We start from the raw sequence: 16641 nt of genomic DNA, 5'->3' as shown, positions 1-16641 counted from the left end.
AGAAAAAAGGAAATGAAATCTTTCAGTTTAGAGTCCCATGATTATGTCCTTTAGACTAAGGGAGACGACGATTGAAGCAAGTGAATGATGATAGAAAAAATTGGTGGGATGATGAAGTGGGAGGAAATGGAAGTACACAGAGAAAACTCAAGGACACGGCATTGTCCATTACAAAGTTACTTGGTCGGGATCGAACCAGAGACCTCATGCACCAGAGGTAAGCACTCTACCAGTTAGCCACCGTCCCTCTAAAAGAAGAGAAACATCTCTCTATTTGATATCAAGTACCAGCGTTGATTATCGCTTTGCTCGGTTGAAATAAAAACTTTAAATACACAACTCCTTTATATGTGGATATAAGGATAGGATACATACAAGTTCCAAAGTGAAGTCTTGACCCGACTACAGTTAGTCCCAAAGTTTTGAAGCTATAGAGTTCTAAATTTCATTTTTCACATATTTTCGGCAGCCTATAACTCCGAAAGGAAGCAATGTGCACCCAGGTTGGTCTATATTTTGTCTTATCTTGGTGACAGGAATCACCTCCCAACCGCTGTCGGTGTTATTTTGAAACACCCTGTATATATGTTAATCTTTGTGGCATATGTTAATCTTTCCACGGAAATATCTCGAAAACGATTGAACATAAATTAAATGAACAAAACTCGAATGGTGATGTCGCGGTGCCCCCAAGGGCCGCTCTTTAAGGGGGCTCGAGGCCCAACTTTAAAATTTTAAATGGAAACATGAGACGAGTGACACCTCGTTCGATAGATCTCTAAAAACTAAAAAGCGATGTGGCAAAAGATTTTTCATATCGGACACCCTATTCAAAATGGCCTCCAAGACATGGTGCCTGAATCAGATAAAACATCCAGTACCACTAATATAAAAACGATTGTACATAAATGAACAGGATAAAACTCGTATAGGAAATCACAGAGGGTATTTATCATTCCACGCCTCGAGAATAATCCAACGGAGAAAAAGATTATTAAAGTATAAGTGACATAATGCTAAAGAGGAAATCTAATTCTTAGAAAATTACCTTCCGATCTCCCTCCATAAGTGGGTGAAGCGGGAGAACCGCACTTTTACTTGCAATAGGTATGGTTTGTCTGAAACAGTTGGGTGTACAAGTGATTGGTACTGTAATGAACCAATATTGTGCAGACGACTTTTGAGAAAACAAACGTTTGTACACATTGTTCTAAAATTACATTGTTCGACAAATTGTTTTTCAGTTGATTCATTTCAGTTGATTTATTTTTTTCACAAATCGTTGCCTGCAATCAAAATGGAAGGTAATATTTAACGAGAATTTTACCTACTTTTTTCCATTACAGACATCTACTGAACGTTTTATCTGATACAGGCACCATGTCTTGGCGGCCATTTTGAAAACGGTGACCCCTATGAACAAACTTTTGCCACAATGCTGTTTAGTGTATGAAGATCTATCGAACGTGGTATTACTTGACCCATAATTTCGTTTAAAATTTCTTAGTTGGGCCTGGGCCCCCATGAAAGGTAGCCCGGGGGCACCGCGACAAGATCATTCGATTTGCCCCATGGCTTTCCTATTTGAGGTTTTGTTTGGTTCATTTATATTCAACCGTTTTCATATTAGTGCTACTGGACGTTTATCTGATACAGGTAACATATCTTGGCGGCCATGTTGAATACGCTAACCGATGTGAAAACATCTTTTTCCACGTCGCTTTTTAGTTTTTAAAGATCTATCAAACGAGGTGTCACTCGTCTCATGTTTCTATTTAAAATTTTAAGGTTGGCCCCGGGCCCCCTTGAAGAGCGGCCCTGAGGGGCACCGCAAAATCACCGTTTGATTTGCTCCATAGTATTTACTATTTAGGTTTTTGTTCAGTTCATTCATGTTCAACCGTTTTCGAGATATTTCCGTGGAAAGATTAAAATGGGCCACCCTGTATATACAGTGTGTCCCAGGAGGAAGGGGCAATATTTTGAGAAATGGTAGTATGGGTGATTATAAGCAAAAAGTTCATATGAACATAGGTCCTAATCTCAACTGTTTGAGAACTACAGGTTGAGAACAATTTTTTATTTTACATTGCATATTGCTCACCCTTTAGTTACTCTACGAAGGTGATGCATAGCGGATTTGAAAAGCGATGGAATGGCCTTCTCAACGATATGGAATATGTGGCACTGGTGTCTTTGGAAAAGAAGTTATTGAGAGATATTTTGAAAACAGTGTTGCCATCCACTTTCTTTAAATAACCTTAACTTTCTCAAATTTTCCTCAATAGCTTCCCTTCCAAAGACAACACTGCCACATGCTGCATACTGTTGCAAAGGTGATTTTATCAGCTTTCAAATCTGCTATGACTTACCTCTATAAAATAGTTAGAGGGTGAACAATACGCAATAAAGCAAGAAATGCTTCACAACCTGTAGTTCTCAAACTGTCGAGATTAGGACCTATGTTCGTATCAACTTTTTTGTTTAGAATCACCGATACTACCGTATCCCAAAATATTGCCCCTTCCTCCTGGGACATCCGATATATATATACAGGGTGTAACAAAAAGGTACGGCAAAATTTCAGGGGTGGATTGTTTATTGGTAGACAAGCAAAAAAGTTCATATGACCATAAGTCAGGAAATGCATCATTATAGAGTTACGGCCATTGAGACGTTTGATGCGGTTAAATAGTCATATTCTGGTTGCCTCTTAATGTAAATCAATTTAAACCTTAACATCTCAGCCCTGTTTAAGCTACAAATATACTATGGGCATCAATGTGTTTTTGAAGGATCTGTAACGATGCATTTCCTGACATTTGGTCATTTAAAACTTTTTTGCTTGTCTACCCATAAGGAACACACCCCTGACATTTTGCCGTAAGTTTATGTTACACCCTGTATATATATATCCCCTCCCTCTCCATTAAGCGACATCGGAAGTGCCAGTGTTCATCGCAGCGATCTCGATAACTATGGATTCGTCACTAATATCGGCCATTTTAATATTTTTATATATATCTCCCCCTTCCCATCTCCTAAGTTGCGGGGGTGAATTTGGATTTAAATGGCATCGAAAGTGTAACTTTTCATCTCAGTGGCCCCGAAAACTATGAATTCGACACTAATATCAGTCATTTTTAAATATTCTCCTCTTTAAATATAACTCAAGTTGCACCGTCAACGTGAAATAGCAAAAACATCCCATGCCTGAACCCCATCTATGTGCCAAATTTGGTCGAGATCGGTCTGGCTGTTCAAGAGTTATTAAGTTTTATTTATTTTGATATATCTTCTCCTTCCTCCTCCCCAACGTTGTACCCTCAAAGTGAAATGATAAAATCCATTCCAGGTCCAAACAAAATGAACATATTTGATGATATTAGATGTCTTAGGAACAACCACCTGTTTGAATTTCGAAGCCTACAGTCAAAGAAGCAGGTACGCACAATGTTTGAAAAAAAAATCAAATGCTCGCACTAACTAGAAATATTGTTGAAATCTTTCATAGATTTAAATCATAATAACAGTGGAAACCTAATTACTGTTTGCAACTATTCAACGTCTATCAAAGAAGCAGTATGCGCGAGTTGTAGAAACTGTCGGGGATTTTTTTTTTTTTTTTTTTTTTGAGAGGGAAGACATAGATAGTATTTCCTGTTTTCAATTTATAATTTTCAGTAAGATGGTTCTGTACCAAGAAATATCATTAAAGGAAACTTCTAGGTCACCTGCATGAAAGTATATTAAACGCTGAATTTCAGAAAGTAACAACACTAAAATTACTATTACTACTACTACTACTACTACTACTACTACTACTACTACTACTACTACTACTAATAATAATAATAATAATAATAATAATAATAATAATAATAATAATAATATGAATAATAATAATAATGACATGTTTTAGTTTTACGTCCCACGCTTATGCCGGTTATGCTAAAGAAAATGGTGATGATGAGAGAAATGATGCAATGAAGAAAGTGGGAGGAAACAGTAGAACCCCGAGAAAACCCACGAGCACGGTGTTTGTCCACCACAAAAGTCCACACGGGGCAAGCTGGGATCGAACCAGGGACCCCAAGTACCGGAGGTAAACGCTCTACCACTGAGCCACCGCGTCCCCACTTATAATGAGAAATGAATGCAACGGTGGAATGAATAAAGTGGGAGAAACCGTGATTACCCCAAGAAAACACACAAACACGGTGTTGGTCCACCACAAAGACCACGTGGCAACATCTGGAATCCCACGCACCCATTGGTAGAATTGGAGACTGGGAGGAAAGGTCAGTACCCCGAGGAAACCCACGACACTTGTCCACCACAAACTTACTTGGAGGCAATCGAACCAGGGAAACTACACACCAGGAATAAACGCTCTACCACTGATCCACCGTGTCCCCTAGTAATAATAATAATAATAATAATAATAATAATAATAATAATAATAATTTAGCTCGGTTTGATCAAAATATTATGTTATGGAGGATAATTAATTCTGATTCCGTTCTTCAGATTTAACCATATGTTAAGTAAGTAAGCTACACTTCTAACAATGTACCTGCAGTTAGGTTAGAAGTACTACTCGTAACACAAAGATAGAACATTCCAAACATTTACTTTATAAAGAAATACGGATATAAATTCACGCATCAAATAATCGATTCTTTTTCTCATTTAAATGACGCATAACACGGTGGCTCAGTGATAGAGCGCTTACCTCTGGTGCGCGGGTCCCTGGTTCATTTCTTGACCATGTAAGTTTGTGGTGGACAAGTGTCCGTGGATTTTCTCGTTGTACCGCCGTTTCCTCCCACTTTGCCATTTCACCAATTATTTCATCAGCATTCACTTGACTTAATCATCACCTCTCTTAGCCTAAAGGTCATATGAGTATGACATTAAACTCAAAGATTTCATTTTTTTTTTATTTAAGTGACAACACAAATCATAAATATGTCCTTACTGTGCGTTACAGTTCTTTTAATGCCAATGTTTTGTCTTCTCCGAGAGATGTTGTCAAATATAGAAGTACCTTAACTTGATAATAGAGTTCTCGGAAGCTTCATGCAGGCATTTAATACAGTGGCAAAGTCTAGAATAATAAAGAAGTCATCATGTAAAAAAAAAAAAAAAAAAGTCAATACTGAAGAGGTTTCTTAGAAAATACTTGTAGTGGTTAAAAGAAAATCTAAAACATTTTGTAAGAAACTACACATGCAGAAGATTAACTTAGTAACTATACACACTTGAAGACAGCTTAAATTACGAATAATAATAATAATAATAATAATAATAATAATAATAATAATAATAATAATAATAATAATAATAATAATAATAAGTGAAGAGCAAATCTCATTCTACACACACATACACAGACACACACACGCGCGCGCGCTCGAAAGGAGATAAAGGAGAAAAAGGAGAAAATAAAACGATGTAGATTTTAAGGTTAACTAAAACCTAGAATTACAAATAAAAAAGAAAAGAAAATTAGTGAAAAATGCTCTAAACTTGAATTTATTGAAACTAACATACCTTCTATATCGTTTCCGAAGGAGAAAAAAATCTTCAAATTCCACCACCGTTGTGCTGCTGATGTGACACTGCCTTATAGATGCGCATGCGCAGAATCAAAGTGAGAACTCACACTAATAATTACTAAGTGTACACTACTAGGAAGCCGCTGTAAAAGTGGTAGTTTCATGTGGACGCTTCTTATATATATATAAATATACCCCATTGACGCCTTCGCGCATGCGCAAATGTAGGTAGCTCTAGTTACATAGAAAGTTTCTTAAAGCTATTGTTTTAATGCAAAATTTAATAGTAAAACAATAAAGCATTCTAATATTGAAACAAATACTAAATTTGTTGCTTTTTATAGATCATCTGTACTGTTTTCAAAAAATAGAAATTAGCAAACAAATGTTACAGAGGGAAAGAAACGTAATATTTTCAAACACAGAGAGTCGATATAACGAATTACAAAGTCGAATAGCACATATATTCGATCTCTCAATAGAACAGGGTTGATTCAGTGGTAAAGCGTTCACCTCTGGTGCTTGGAGTTCCTGGTTCAATCCCAGCTCGTGAACTTTGTGGTAGACAAACACCGTGTGCATGAGTTTCCTCGAGGTTCTCCTTTTTTCCTCCCACTTTCTTCATTCAACCATCTCATTCATTTCTCATCATCACCGTCTCCTTTATCCTAACCGGCATAACCGTGGGAGGTAAACTCAAAAATGTTTTTTTCGGTCTTTCAAACTCAGACTATATTCAACCTTTGGTGAATCACATGTAACAAAGATATTTTCTTTTCGTGAAACTGGATATTATTTCTGGTACTAAATATTTGACAAATCAATCTTTCGACACATTGGTAAATGATGTCATGAGAAAGGGGCCGCAGTGGCTCAGTGGTAGAGCGTTTACCTCTTGTGAATGGGTCCCAGGTTCGATCCCTGGCCAAGTAAGTTTGTGGTGGAGAATATCGTGTCCTTGGGTTTTCTCTCGGTACTCCCCTTCATTCCACATTCTCATTCCATAAATTATTCCACCACCATTTACTTGACGTAATTATTTGTTTCACTTAGCCTAACAGGCATAATCGTGGGACGTTTAACTTAAAGATATAAAAATGATGTCTTGAAAACTTAACATATTTCTATCATCATTTTAAGTTTTTATAGTCATGTTGTTTATAGTGTCAGTACACATTTTTTTTTCGTTCTCTCCTAAATTTGTCATTCTTTAATGGCAAAATGACCAATGTGAGGGTTCATTTAGGTTGAAGATGTGAGACTCGATATACAAACTCTTAAGTAAAAATAAGTGAATATGAGTTTCAGAATTAAAAAAAAAATCTTTTCCTAAGAGAGAAAGAGAGGATGTTTCTACAATATTACAATTGACTTGTATTTATCTGTTGACGGTGTCATATGTAGAATTTTACTTAAGTTAGAGATGTGAAATTCGGTATATGAAATATTAAGTGCAACTAATACCAGACACGTTTCAGTATTTTGGAAAATTACGCTCCTTAGAAGGAAAAAATGTTTATTACTATAATATTAAAATTTCCAATTTTTACTGAGAATGTGCCCATTGTGTGTTTAAGTTGGAGATATCAAAATCGCTATACAAATCTTAAGTAAAAATAAATAAATAAATAAATAAATAAATAAATAAATACGTTTTTCATCGTCTATACCAATTCAGCTCCTGAAAGGGGTAAGAGGGACAATTCCGATCATATTAAGATTTCCCATTATTTATTCGGAAAATGCTTAATGTGAGAATTCGTTTAAGCTGGAAGTATGAAATTCATTATATAAAATATTAATTAAAAATAACGAGAACACGAATCTCAGCGGGCCACGGTGGCTCATTCGTAGAACGTTCATCTCTGGCGCATGGGGTGTTTGGTTCAATCCCAGCTCGCGCCAAGTGAGCGTTGTGGTGGACAAACACCGTGTGCGTGGGTTTCTCGGGGCTCTCCCGTTTCTTGTCACTTCATTCCACCATTTCAGCCATTTCTCATCATCGCCGTCTCCTTTAACCAAGCCGACACAAGTGTGGGATATAAAACTGATAGATTTTTTCATTTCGTTTTACACGTATTTCCGCGTTCTCGAAAGTGTTGCTTGTGGAAGGGCAACAAGTATACGGTTATACAGAAGAGTGGAAGGGATTTCCTAAAATTGAGTCTATGTTATATGTATAAACTTGAGACTTGAAGAGAAAAGTAATTTTGCTACGATATCAATCAACAAGAGAGAGGGCGAGGTGGCTCAGTGGTAGAGCGTTCACCTTCGGTGATTAGGGTCCCTGGTTCGATACCAGCTCGCGCCGTGTGGACTTTGTAGCGGACAAACACCATGCCCGTGGCTTTTCTCGGGGTTCTCACGTTTCCTCCCACTTTCTTCATTCCACCATTTCACTTACCTCTCATCATCACTGTCTCCTTTGACTTAATCGGCACAACCGTGGGACGTAAAAGTTAAAGGATTCATTTCATTTTTTCAATCAATAAGAGATGATTTTAAAACCAGTTGAGAATGCTCCAACATCATTGCCAGAACGAACTTGAAAAGAATGTAGAGATGGAGCGGGAAGGATAACTGTGTACACATGTAAAAGTAAATTTACATGAAAAGTAAATCTTTTTATCCATACCTTCTTCTATTTCTTGCAAAAAATCACGAAATATCATCCCTCTATGATTACGGTTCCCGAGAAAAGGCTGCTCAAATCTCCTGAAATTCGAAATTTTTTGGCCAATATCTGGGGAACGGTGGCCAGTTTGCCAATAGCCAGTTGTCCAGTAGCCACATGTTACTATTTGGTACCAAAATGTTTGCTATCCTCTTAGGTATTGGTGAACATCAATATGATCCTTCTATGACTTACGGTTCCTGAGATATGGATCCTTAAATCTCCCGAAATCGGAACTATTTTTTGGCCAATATGAGAGGAACGGTAAGTCATGGAGAGATGATGTTAGTGTTGATCAATATGTAAGAGTATGGTAAATATTTTGGTACCAATATTCACTAGTGGCTACTGGCCAAACTAATGAACACTTGGACAGTGTCCACCGGTTACTATTTGGGGGTTATTGATCAACACCAACGTCATCTCTTTATGTTTTATCGTTCCAGAGCTATGGATCCTTAAATCTTCGGAAATCGGCCATATTTGGCCAATATCTCAGGAATGGTAAGAGTGACATGAAAAATTCCATCACTTTCTCATATAGTTTTACATGATCTATCGAATAGACGGCTCAAAATTGAAAAAGTCGCAAATAACAGACAAGCGGACAAACAGACAGACAGACAGACAGACAGACATAGAAAATTCAGTAACGAACTTTTAAGTTCGTTGAAAATAGTATGATAAAGGAAGTATAGGTGAAAAGATGATTCACATGTTCTACCCAAAACATAATACCACATAAATCCTTTAAGTTTGGAAGATAAAAATATGTACTCCTCTTTACGAATAAGCAAATACCTGACTCAGCATTTTTGAAATTATGGTTTTAAGAGGAAGAAAATGCTGTCTAGTGTTTTTTTTTTTCCTGCCATGCCAGATTGATTAAAGAGTGTTTCTCAATTTAGTACGGGAGTTATAAATACATGACAAAATATAATATATTGTGCGTGTTGTTATTACACTTTCATTGAAATGAGTTTAATAATGGTAAAGGAATTAAAAGATTATTCATAAACCTATTCTTTCCATATGAAGAAAGGACATTTCAGCTAGTGTCCTTATAAATCTTTAAGGACACATGTACACCTGCTATACAATATTTAGATTCAGATGGACTTTTCAGAAATTGCTCTTTAACCATTAGTATTGGCGCCAAGGAAAGTAACCGGACAAAGACATTTTTGGGACACTCGAATTAGCAGTGAAACAATTAACATATCACGTAAAGGATATAATTAATCATTGTAGTATATTTGTAGTTATATTTCATCTACTTCAATCATTTATTTATTATATCTAGATTTAAAATATGAATAGTGTATCAAAGAGTGTAGTCGGACAGGCAATGAACAGTGAACTTACATGGATTGCTGTGATATTTATACCAAAGGTACCTCATATCAAAGATAACTTTGGCCACAAAACCAACTTCAAATTCCTTAGAATTTCGACGTTATTGTTGAAAATTCGAAAATCAAAAATTATTCATACCTAGGAAACGACTTATGTTACAAGGATGAAACAAAATATACGTATATTTTGCTTAAAGGGCCTTACCGAAAACTAGAAACAATGTATTTCGCCCTTAACACTCCTAGTGAAAAGCGCGCTGAAAATATTCGAATTCAAATATTTTTGCTTTATGTTTGAGTGGCCACCTTCTATTTTCCACCATAGAAGCTGCATCAATCCACCTATAATATAGCTTGACCATGGTTTGATACTCGCAGTGCAACTCACTGTAAAATGAGGAAAATCAAATTCTGACATACCTGGAAGATATGCAACCGGTGCTACACCATATGTGTTTTAGCCGGAACGAATACTGTCAGAAGTGAAAGATGGTCAGGTTTGAATTTCTGTCTCGTAATGAATGGCTGTACATGACAGTACAATTCTCATAATCTTACCTGTTCGAGATACCGCGTGAGAGCGCTGGTACCGCTGAAATCGAATTGTCGTTTAAAAACTTTTGCGTTTTTGTTTAAACTGCGCACTGGCAATTCGAGTAGTTTGAGTGCTGCAATTCTAGGCCTGGAAAGAAATCAGCAAGTTTCAAAAAAATCATTTTACCCTATAATTTCGGAGTCGCAGTCTGTTCACGGGAAAAAGTTCATATCAATTGAAAAAGCAATTGTGGCAATGAAACTTCATAATACTGTTGACATTTTGGTATTAATCGTTGATAGAAGATATATTCAACACGGCAAGAGGTCGAATAATGAGTATGAATGAAAATTGTACCCTGGGCAAAAAAAAGAACGCTGCCTCTATGCAAGCCATTTACTATTTATACTAAGACTGTTTATATTGTAGATATGGTGGGGCCAACATATAAGATCCAAACGGACAAGCGATTCTCGTGGTATAAGGTAATATTTATTGCTTGAATCGCAGCATTCGGGATACAGCTGAATATTTGGAAGAAAGAGGATTTACAGTTTTAATGTCTACAAAACGTAAGCGCAGGCAATTGAGAACGGCTGAAGCAAACTTTTCCCGCTATGTTACAAAAATTCGTTAGGTTCTTGAGGCCTTTCATGGAATGCTTGGACAAGTATTGTCTTCTACGTCACCAACTGGACATCTCAGTCAGTTTTCTATTTAGCTGAAATGATGAACGAGAGTTTATTTCGTAGCTAAGCGGTTAGTGTACATGCCTTTGGCGTGAGAGACTCGGATTCGATTCCTGGCGGAAGCTCATGTGTTTCGTATTCCACTTTAATCAGTAGATTCATGTCTCATATAGCCTCGCTGCTGAAAGGGACGTTAAACTCAAAATCAAACCAACTCATGCAATGATGAATGAAGATTACAACATCAATCTCCATTTCCTGAAAGAAAATACCCACACCGTTAAATGCAAGGTATGATCTCTACATACTAGTAATAAGACATACAGGTGTTATATTAATTTTGTTCCAACTACAATAGGGTATTCGGGTCTAAAGCTGTATAATTGTGAGTGCGCACATGAGAATCGAATAGCTTGGTGTTGTTAATATGATGTTACAAACATTCCTTTCACGTGCTCAATACTTTGCTAAGATACCTACAAAGACTTTAAGTAAATTGTGTCACCGGTCTTGTCACTCCAGTAATAAAGGCACATAGTGATTAAGATTGAAAGTTCCATATACTGTGCCTTTCATTTTCCTTGGAATGTTTTCTAATACAGAAAAGACATTACAAAAACATTTTGAATATTTATGTATTATGATTTTGTCCATTATAATATTTTGTACATTATATATGGCCATACATTATATGTAGGGTTAATTTGTATTTATGTAAACCACGATTTAAAATATTGGTATCCTACTAACTAGTAAGACAGATTGAAAATCAATGCACTAGTGCTCTCACGCTTTTTCTGGAAGAGATACGATTATCAGAGTTATACCTCCACGTAGAACCATTCATGACGATTTAGAAAATCAAACTCCACCATCTTTGACTTCTCGCAGTGATCGTGCCGGCCAAAACACGTATGGCGTAATACTGGGTGCATATCTTCCAGGCGTATCAGAATTTGGTTTAGCTCATTTTACACCAAGTTGCACCGCGAGTATCCAACCATGATCAAGATATATTATAGGTGGGTTGATGCAGCTTCTATGGTGGAAAATAGATGGTCACTCAAACATAAAGCAAAAAATTTTAATTCGAATATTTTCGACGCGCTTTTCGTTAGAAATTTGAAGGGAGAAACACTTCGATTATAGTTTTCGGTAAGGTCCTTCAAGCAAAGCAAATTCATATTTTGTTTTATCCTCGTAACTTAAGTCGTTTTAGAGGTATGATCGATTTTTGATTTCCGAATTTTCAACAATAACGTCGAAGTTTGTAGGAATTTGATTTTGTGGTCCAAGTTATCTTTGGATATAAGGTACCCTTGGTATAAATATCACACCAATCCGTGTTAGGGTACTTTCACCGTCTAATCCAGCTACATCCTCTATGACTTAATTTACCGTAATTTCCTGTATTCTAGATGTTTTGTTTATCTACAACAAAATATTCATATACATACTGCAATATTATAGGTCAATTTCTATCCCTGACTGGTGAAAATGCACAGAAAAAGAGCCAAACCTAAATAGAATTCGTAAGAACCAAGGGATATTTTTTTGAATTCTTTCTCTGGAAGGTAGTCTGAGTATATGTCACTAGAAGTGTATCATCCCAGCATTCCCCTGGTGTGATGTTGAAAACCCAGGAAAACCTAACACAGGATTGGTGGCCTGAAAACGCTTTACACTTTTCGACCTAGTGTCCTCACGAGGAGTCGAGCTCGGAACCGCTCACACCAAAGGCCGAGAGCGTTAGTGATTAGACGGGGCCGTTTGTATATTTGGAGGAAGGTCTATACTAAGTTTCATGAAATCAAACAAATTTTACAAGAGTTATCATAGTAGAGGAAGACGGACGGTTACACACATGTCGGTTGAATCGAACGGTGGACGATAGTTACGTTCGTTTCAATTACCTGATAATTCATAATGATTTTATGTTGCAATCGAATACTGGCGTTCCTCTCATTCTCTCTCCACCCCCTCTCTCTTTCTCCCTCTCTTAGATCTACATAATTCTAGTTTGTTGACAGTTTATATTTACGTCTGTTAGTAACAGCAAAATTATGTAGAGAAAATATCTACTGTTTGAAATGTGTCCTGAATAAGTGTAAAGCGATCAAAGCCTTTCTACGAGGAGTCGAACACGAGAACTCGTCCACGGAACAGGCTCTCGTGCTAGCCACTAGATAGGCGAGGGAAGGTAAGTACATTTGTTAGTTTAGAAGGAAACGTAGTGAAGAGATGAGTTGAGTTGATTTTGAGTATAACATTTTTTTTTTTCACTTTCTGATTTATTTATTTATTGTTATACATTCAACATTTTTGTTTTAGTATTCTTAGTTGCAACAACAATTATTTGCTATTTTTAACAATAATTCTATTGTTTTTTTATCTTTTGCATTTTCTCAATTTTTTTACTAGTGTACACATATAACATTTCTGGTTAATGAAGTTTCTAGAAAAAAAATAGTATATACAAAAGTACTAATACATTTAGAGAAACATCAAAATTAGCATATTTAAAACACCAAACAGTAAAAATTAAACATAATTTTGGTACTATATAAACCGACAATTGTAGAAACGAAGGATAACACATGATGATTAATAAGTGTTTCAGTCCTCTATACTTAGATTTTGCCATAATCCCAGTCACACAATAATAAACAAAAATATCATTTTATACTGTATATGTCTTTGAAGTAGCAATTATTAACATTCAGAAAATGTTTATATTTATTTTAGATAAAAAATTTCGTCTAGCTTGGGTGAAGATGGGAAGGAGTTTAATATGCTAATGGCATTGCCTCTTTGTATGTAGGAGTATAACATAAGTTTCAGCAGCGAGGCTATATGAGGCGTAGACCTACAGCTTAGCTTGGAATCCGAACCAGTTGGGCTCTCACCGGGAATCAATCCCAGGTTCCCCACACTAAAGTTGCGTACGCTAACAGCTTAGCCACGAAGGAGCTCAACGTAGTAAAGATAAGACGTATATACTTAAATGTTGATTTCAGGTTGCACCTAGAATTAATGCCTGTAGTTTCTTAGATAAAAGGTACAGGATACGACACTATACTTTCTCGCTCCAATCTCATAAACTAAATTACGACATACTGAAGTTATAACTGAAACACTTATTTCTGAAATATGATAAACATTATAGGCGTTTACGAAGGAAGCCTTAACCTAAGAGAACAACTCATACTCAACATTATAGGTTATTATATATATATATATATATATATATATATATATATATATATATATATATATATATATGAAATATGATAAAAATTGACTGAGTCATTTTTTAAAAAAAATCACCCGAAAAGTCTCTACCTTAAAAAGTTCGTTACTGAATTCTCTATGTCTGTGTGTATTTCTGTCTGTCTGTCTGTTATTTGTGATTTTTTTCAACCCTACATTTAATAGAGCATCAAAAACATCAAAAAACATCAAAAAATGATCAAATTTTTCATGTCACTCTTACCATTCCCGAGATATTGGCCAAGAAATGGCCGATTTCGGGAGATTTAAGTAACCATAAATTACAGAGAGATAAGAATTGGTGTTGATCGATACCTAAAAGGATGGTGAATATTTTAGTACCAAATAGTAATTGGTAGCCACTGTTCAACTAGCCACTGGTTTTGCCACTGGCCAACTGACCAGTGAGTGGCTACCAGTTAATATCCTTGGTATATAGAGGTCATGAAGCATGTAATTTCGTTGAAATTTAGAATTTGATTTTGTTCACGATCACCATATTTTCCTCTTTTCTATTTACCATTGCTGAAAAGTAAATAAAAAGCAGTCTGAAAGAAAAAAAAAAGAAAAACGAAATATGAATACAAAGTGCACTATACCGAGGATGTTATAAAATAGAAAATCTGCCCATATCTATCTTCATCCTATTATCTCAATGAAGCAAAAAATAAACAATAAAAAATAAAAACAGAACATCGCCACGTCCAGTGTTGAATTTAGACTTTTGTTCAAGGGGGCAATAAAAATTTAAGAGGGCCTCTGTTATAGATTGCACTAGTGCAGTAAGAATCTGTCGCAACAAAACTCGCAACTTATTATTGTCTGGGTGGTTGCAATACCCAACATATTGTCATTTTTTGTAAATAACGTTGTAAAGCGTTTGTGTGCACCTGTATCTAATTTCCAAATTTTTTATTTAACTTTTACTTAATAAGAGAACGCGATTTCTTAATTAGAACAATTAGGTTGGGCAAAAGAAAAAACTAATTTTCTTTTTTTTTTTTAAAAAAAAAAAGTCTTTGCTTTTAAGACTTTTATTCAGAAAAAAAAACGGAAAACAAATATGTATGTGTATAGATATTCTAGGGGGTCACATATATACTCTAGGGAGGCTTAGCTCAAGCCCCCCTTTAACATGTCTGAATTCAACACTGGGCACGTCTGATTGGCTACTCTCATTTCCGTCATGAAAGTTGGGTGAAAACATTGCGATCTTATTGGATATAGCGGGCAGAGTGGGGGTAGCGAAACTGTGACGTATGATTTTCTTGTATAAGTAGATCATCTGTCTGCATTACACTTCACTCCGATCGTGGCATTTGGCGCGAAATCATGCCTTGATGTTCCTGCCATCTAGCGTCTAATCCTGCATCAGTGGTCGTGACATCTCGTGGTCAATTCTAATTCTGCGACATACGTTACGAGATATTCATTCTGTGGTAGTGCGGCAGCTTGAATTCTTGTATCGGAGGTACAGCTACAATAGAAAGGTAGGAAAAAGTATTTGTACTTATGAAGTATATTTTAGCGGTAATTTTTAGTGCTTCACAAAAAGATAGTGCTTCTATATTCATTGTTATTTCTTCATAAATGTTTTCCTCCAGTTCAGAAGGGAGGCTGCGCCACGGGTTTGTGTATATGTGTAATTGATCATAATTCGAAGATGTTCTAATTACTTTTATATTTAACATAGTGGTGGCTTTGCATTACTCAGTGCTGGACACAAAATTTTTCAGAGGTGAATTTCTTAATTTTTCTCTATGTCTTTTCTTTTTTTTTAGTATAGTACATGATACATATGAAAAGTGAACGGGGATATCCGAATTACAAACTCTCCCACCAAGAATCAAACCCAGTCCTCCACGCCATAGTCGAATGAAAAGCCACTTATCAAGGAAACTCACTTTCGTGGTTTATTTGCCACCGAAACTGTATTAACACAGTATTTTACTAGCCACATAACGCCATGCAACATAAAAAAATCTCCTTTACAGTAGTAGCTCTTGTGAGAAGTCCCATTGGCAAAAATTTTACTTTATTTTATTTTTTTCGCCATGAATATGAAGCAAGAAGCTTATCTGATTTACTAATTAATCTGTACAGATTTATTGAGTTCTATGAAGTATTCTACTCTTTAAATTGTAGCAGGGAGCACGGTGGCTGCGTGGTAGAACTCTTACTTTGGGTGCGTGGGTTTCGTGGTTCGATCCGCAGTCAAGTAAGTCTGTGGTAGACAACATCGTGTTCATGGGTTTTCTAGAGGTAGTCCCGTTTCCTTCTATATTCTCATTCCACCAATTCTTCCATCATAATTCACTTGCCTTAATTGTTGTCTTCGTTAGCTTAAAGAGCATTCGTAATAATGGGACGTTAAACTGAAATATTTCGAAGATTTTTATTTTCTTTAATTGTAGCAATAACATTTAAAGTTATATCAGTGTGACTTCCCTGAAGTGACGCCACTGTGAGATTTATTTCATTATTTGCAGAATTTTGGATTCAGGACTGGAGACTGGTACGCAGTTTTGCTAGGTAAGTACAAGCATTTTCATACGTA

At 36.1% G+C, this 16641-nt stretch overlaps 1 protein-coding gene across 1 annotated transcript in view; it reads right to left on the bottom strand.

The window, feature by feature from the left end:
• The window catches only part of LOC145674679 (uncharacterized), a 39087-nt gene extending 33398 nt beyond the window's left edge, over window positions 1-5689 (bottom strand). The window contains exon 1 of the mRNA XM_081744906.1: window positions 5557-5689. The gene's annotated coding sequence lies outside the window, so the exon portion shown is untranslated. The remainder of the gene's footprint in view (window positions 1-5556) is intronic.
• Between the last annotated feature and the right edge of the window lie 10952 nt (window positions 5690-16641).

The sequence above is a fragment of the Thermobia domestica genome, chromosome 17, assembly GCF_964235325.1.
Source record: "Thermobia domestica chromosome 17, izTheDome1.hap1.1, whole genome shotgun sequence".
Classification (NCBI taxonomy): domain Eukaryota; kingdom Metazoa; phylum Arthropoda; class Insecta; order Zygentoma; family Lepismatidae; genus Thermobia; species Thermobia domestica.
The sequence above is the reverse complement of the archived record's forward strand: the minus strand, read 5'-3'. Positions and strand labels throughout refer to the sequence as shown.